Here is a 6,794-nt window from a genome sequence, read left to right as displayed (position 1 = left end):
TTCACTAGTGGTTCTACACAAATGCACGTATCGCTTCAAGTAATATAGGACTTTTTTTAAAAACTCCAGTATTGATCCCACAAAGAAGCAAAGTAAAAAATCCCTTAAGCTAATTCTATTCTATTACTATCAAGTCTTAGTTCAGAATATGGAAATTCTTATAATAATAACATAAATCATAATATTCAAACTATAAAAGTTAAAATAAGAAAGAAAAGTTAAAATGAGTTTAATGAATACTAACATAAATGTAATTAAAAGAACTAAGTTTACAAAATTAATTTCTAAACTTCAAAATTAAATTTACTATGACTAAACAAAGTTTTGTGACGAAGAGTTCAAAATTTTAAAAAAAAATCATTCCTCTTTACAGTGAGTACATGGTTAGTAAAGTAATTAAAATCATTTGAAAATATATATAAAAATTATTTTGTGTCAAATAGGAGCAATAATATTATTTACCCTTTTCTGAGTGAATAAAGAACATTGACTAATCCAGAGTTTTGCCCCTAATTTCGTGGTTAGGCTGGGTGTTTGGGAGGGGAGGATCCTGGCTGCCACTCCAAAGCTCTCACTACTCCCTCCCCTGAGGGCTAACAATTTCACGTCAGTTTCAATCAACTGGACCAAATTATGGATTTTAATATGTCACCTTAAAATCTCAAATTCTGCATCCAACAAAGTATATTTTCCTATTTATTTGCACCCCATTTCATGGATGAAATACTCTGTCATAAATCAAATGTGATTCTCCCATGTTTTAGAAATCATAGCCCTTTCGAAACATATTTTTCTCAATACATTTTAACATTTCAATTGGTCAAATCAAAAGTAAATAAAGATTAGAATTCAAATTATCGCAAATTATTGACATTTAAAATTGTATAAAACAAAATCTATTCTTCACAGAAACCAAATCTCATTATAGAGAGAAGGATAAAGAAGACTACTCAAAATTCGTGAGAATGATACGAAAAAACACATATTTCATTAATAAAAATAAGTTTACAAAGCAAAGAAATAAAAGAACACAACTTATCTTACAATCATTCCCAAACAAATCCCTAGAAGTTCTCTTCAAGCACTTTCCCTTTTTACAAGCACTCTCAATTCTCTCTTAGAAGTGTAATGAAGAAGAAATTTGTCACATTCCCTCTTCTCTTACAATCCTTGAATAAAATCTCCAAGCCTTTGACTCTCTCTCTTTCTCACCCTTTCCTTCTTCTCACTCTCACGCCACTCACACACACATATACTCACACCCCCAAAACTCCTCTTACAAGCCCTAGACTTCCCTCTCTTTTATAAAAAGGTTGCCTCCCTCCAAAAAAAATTCAAAATTTCCTCCCAAATTATCTCTGAAAGTCAACTCTTTTGAACTCAAAAGACATTTCCATTGATCTAAGAGATATATCCCTTCATAAAAAAACCTTCCAAAGTGTCTAGATGCATTAAATCACTCCAATGTGTGTTTAGAACAAGTGTCCCTTTGAAAATTCACGCAAAATTTGCCCCGAACAACTAATTCGTAAAAATTCATCTCTAGCACTTCATGCTCCAGTGTTGACGCATCATACACCAGTTCTATGGATTTTTACGCATCATGCGCCACTCTGCAACAACTCCACCATTTTGCTTCATTTGGCTCCGTTTTGCCCCGTTTTAGTTGTGTTTCGCACCTAACAGATATACCTACAAAATAAGCATGAAAAAAATATTTCTTTAAAGTTTAATTTCATTCAAAACATGTGAGAAATGTAAAGTAGATTAAGAATAGAAAGACATATCGAAATGTGACAAGTCAGAATTTTCTTTATTGCTCATTTTTACTCTAAATTGCACGATTTTTGCTTCATTTTCTCCAAAAGTTCATTTCTTAAACCTGAAACCAAAAATATGCAAAATACCTTCATTTAAAGTGTAATATCATTAAAAATCATTAAAATATATTTAAAAAATAGGTGATTTTTAGGCGTATCAGGCAGGCATCAAGATTATACTAAGAAAAATCGATCATCTCTCTTAGTGATTTTTGAAGTCTTTAACTTCTTGATTTTCTTAACAATTCTCTCTAACTCAGGGTCGTAGGTTTCAAGGTCTGATGATCCTGAACTACGCATACATCAACTAAGTTCAACTAGCTAAGTGGCCCTATGCTAAAGATAATAAAAAACAATTCAACTGAAAGCACACAACAAAGTAAAGTAACAACAATTAAACTTCTAAGTCGAACATCATGCAAACAAAAAGTAATATAATATTCAAGGAAAAGAAAAAAAAAGTGCACAATTAAACAAGTATAAAACAAGACAATTTTAGGTTTTGTAAATAAAGATAGAACAATATAGATACAAGAAACAATAAGAACTATGATTTTCAAGTCTAAGACCTAAAAGTTGAACTAAAATTTTCCTAATTTAAACTCACCATCGTTCCCTATCAACGGTGTCAAAAACTTGACACGTGCCAAGTGTTGCTATGCGCGGGCAGCTCACACAAGTATATGTGTCGTATCACTAGTATACAAAATTGAATTTTGTGTGTTGATCCCACAATGAATGAGTTGAACTCTAATAGGTTAAGTTCTAGTCTATAGTTATCAATCCAAATCTAAAATGTTGAAGATTCAAAGTGTAATTAAAGTTACCACCCTAATTTGAAATTGAACTAAACCTAATTTTTAAACCAACGAAAAGAGAGAGTTGATTGATTCAAGAATTGTTCTGAAAATCTCTTTTGAAGTGGTTATATAGGGATTCAAGCCAAGAAAATGAATTAAAAGTAGGTGTCAAACAGAAGAAAAATCATTCTTATCTCCTTTTGATAGTCTAAGAAAGATTCATGATCCATTCGTTTAGTCCTCTAAATTAAATGAAAAGTCCCAAACAACCTCGCTCTCTAATCAATTTTCACAAATTCAAAGGAGATATTCTTATTCCAATGCTTTCCTGTTGATAACTTAATAGTTCCTTATGGACTCCTCCCAAAATTATATAATCATGATTAATTTTAACAAATTAACTCACTAAGTTAAAAGTAAAAGAGATCTTAAGTTATTCCAACACTATTTAAGAGTTTTCACGTAAGTATCAAACCAAAATGCCAAGCAATTTTCCCCACACTTCCACAACAAAGGAGATGGAAAATCTGCTCATTATGCATGTTAAATTTCATCAACACAAACATTGTATTAAGGAAAAACATCATACACAAGAGTCTTCCAAATGTTTCTGAAAGAAAACAAATAAAAATTAAGTATACTTATATCCTTAAGATTCTAAATATGCAAATGAAATTACAAGCTTTCTCATAATCCCACAATCTCTCTTGAAGTTTTGCTTTAAGACTCCTTATTGATTTAAGACTCCTTATTGATCTTATTTTATCTTCTCCCTATAATTTCCTCCTTTTAGAATGACAAAAAAATAGTGAAGAAGCCTTTCTAATTTTGTGCTCTGGTTATTTATACTTATTCCAACAAATCAAAGTTTGAACTGCTCAAAATTGCCAAATTTTGAGTTTGAGCATCTAGGAGCCCAGGAGCTGGCACCAAGGTGCCACTATCGCAGTGCTTAAGCGCTGCTTAGGCATCGCATACTTTCCTTGCTCTCAGGTTTTTTGACAATTTCTGGCTTGTTTAGGCACCCAAGCACCGCTAACCCGCGCATAGGCGCTAGACCACAACTTTCTCCAATTCAATCATTTTGAGTCTCATTCAATCTCCTTTTTACTGCAACCTACAAAACAACATGAAGACCTTCCTCAAAGCGTAACATAATTATACAAAAGGCAAACAATTAGAGACATATATACAAAATTTAAAAACACTCGGTGCTTTCTCCGAGTTGATATTTATTCCCTTTGAAGATAGGAAGTAGACAAAGAAATTTCTTGTTGATGCTCCAAAAGTGTACTTGAGTGGATTTAATATCACGTTAAATTTTTTAAGTTTTTCAAATGTTTCTTTTAGGTCTTTGATGTATTGTCCGGTCGTTTTACTTTTCACCAACACATCATTCACATATACTTCAATATTTTTCCTTATTATTTTGAAAAGATTACATCAATTAATCGTTGGTAAATATCCTCAATATTTTTAAGCCTAAAGGACATTACACTGTAAAAGAACACATCTCTGCTTGTTATAAATGTTCTTAATCCGCATTGGTCAACTTCATCTTTATTTGGTGATATCCATAGAACATATCCATGAAGCTCATCATTGAGTGGTCGACTATTGAGTCCATCATTGCATTGATCCTTTGAAACGAGCAACTATCATTCAGACAAGGAGAGTTCAAGTTTGTGAAGTCAACATATACGTACATCCTCCAATTGTCGTTTGCTTTTTACAAAGTCACTGTGTCAGATATCCAGATCGGCATGTGCCAGAATGGACCTTCATCCAGCCTTTGTGTAAAGGCAGTATTTGCCACTACACATGCCAGATCCTACACTTCCAACATCTCCTTATAGAATTGAGTAATGAATGAGTAGAGGCGCTCGTTCTACCCATACCTTATCTATAGAAGGGATTTGAACTCTTTTAGAGCTTTTTGGGTGCTCGTGAATTGCACCACAAATAATCTTTTAAAGTCAGTGATGAGGTGATCACTCCTAGTGGTTGTTGGTTGAACCACCCGAGGGCCGACTCCCAGTTTAGTGTGGTGAAGAAGAGGCGTATTTTTAGTGCTTTTGTGATCCTTAGCAAGCAAACGTTCGACTAGAAGGAAGCTATGTTGTCTTTCAGATCATCTTGAACTTTGTAAGATTTTCAAGTAAGGATTTTGAATATTTTTTGGGGCTTAGTTTCAGAAATCCGTTAAGAGAGAAAAATTTGACTGGTAGGGCATCTCAGTGCTCTTGAATCATTGTTTATCCATTGATGTTGACCCAACACTATCAAGGTACCAGAAATCTCCTTCCTTTTCTACGAGCAAGGGTGTCATTTGGTCATTGGGACTCATCCCATCCTCTTAGGGATTTTGCTCCCTTCCCTGAGTTAATGCCTCTTGGAGGGCATCCATCATCTGGTCTTTCAACTCCTAGATTTGCTGCTAAACAAACTCCCTGTTACATTCCATATTGCTAGTGTTTCTGTTGAGGATTTCTTCTTAGTGTGTCACTCCTCTTCTTATCTGTGGCATGATCCATGCTCACCTTATCTTTTAGGATGCTAAATCATAATTTGTCTGTGAATCACACCCAATTAATAGAGCGTAAGCCGAAAGAGAGAGGGAGAGAAAGAGGGGGAGGGAAATGCACATTAATGAACAATAATATGGATTGTTGATTAGTAATTTCTCAAAAAATAATTCCCTTATTTATTTAGGAGGATAAACAACATATGAATTACATCTTTGACCCTACTTTAATGGGGACATTATACAATATTTTAAGTATTTTACCTGTAGAGACCTTTGGCTCGACTACCCTCTAACTTGGTAGGCTGAAATCAACGAGCTTATTAATCCTTATGAGGAGCTCCTGTCGATAGAGTAAAGCTAGGCTATCAGGCAAAGTGTGACTCAACATAATTTGATATGTAGCTTGCTTATTGACGAGGGGACCCTTCCAGATGCTTCATGAAGTATGTTATTGATGCTTCTTGGCTCTTGGTGAAGAATCTTAGATGGTTGACAATACCGAACTCTTCCCTTGAGTTGGGTTATGACGAGGGGCAGGTTGATGCCTCTGCTCAGCTCGATTAATCGGTTTAACAAAATAATAAGATTGGATCGAGCTGAGCAGAGGCATCAACCTGCCGAACTCTTCCCTTGAGTTGGATTAAAAAGCATAGGAAAATAAGAAGCGGAAGAGGATGACAAAATAATAATAATAATAATAAGAAAGAAGAGTTTAGTTAAGAAGAATTAAAGCATAATCACTAGATATTATAAGATTGTAAGACTTTTTGATGATTTGTTGGGACTATTAATAGAGAAAATGAGGTCACACACATATGAATGGGGGACCATGTTTTGGAGGAGAATTTTAAACTCTTGATATTGATGAATAAAATCCACTGCCTCTAACCCAATCAATTAAAGGGACATACATAGGCTTAATGAAATGTTGGAAGGCACTAGCAAATTACAGAAGAGATTTGGTGGAATGTGACATGAACATGCATGACTGTTTTGAAATCTGATTTTTCTTTTTCTCCTAATAATCAAACAAAAAACGAAGGCTCCCTTCGAATGGTCAACTCATTGCACACTAGTTTGCCTAGCTTCTAAAGAATATGTAGGCATGCAATAAGTTTCCTGGTAATTGCGTGAGCATGATGATTGGTATTTAACAAGTGGTTTTAATTTTTGTTTCAACATTAATGATGTATTATCATTAACATACTCGGCATAAATAAATATATATAATATTGGCGCTCATCCAAAGGAATTAATATATATGGGTTCATGAAGGAAAAAAAAAAGGTTGGGAAGCATGCATGGAATTACTAAAAAACTAAAGTGTAAGCAATTAATTGAGGTATATTTGTTGCCATCTTATTCCTATTTGCAAAAGAATAACTTAATCCTACTTACTATTTATATGGTAATCATTTAAGGAGAACAGCTGCCTGAGATATGCTTCATTAATGCTAAATAATATGAATATGGATCTTAAATATATTATCTTCGAAGAAGTCGCAGAGAAATGGAGGGCAGGCTGACCTCATCATCCAACTGCTTATTGCACTAATTAAAGTTTATACCTTTTAATTAAATACCTAGATAAAATAATAATAAGAATATGGCATAGCTATTCCCCATGTGTATATATATATATATATA

This window comes from Phalaenopsis equestris, unplaced genomic scaffold (assembly GCF_001263595.1).
Source record: "Phalaenopsis equestris unplaced genomic scaffold, ASM126359v1 Scaffold000088, whole genome shotgun sequence".
NCBI lineage: Eukaryota > Viridiplantae > Streptophyta > Magnoliopsida > Asparagales > Orchidaceae > Phalaenopsis > Phalaenopsis equestris.
This window is presented reverse-complemented; position numbering follows the sequence as displayed.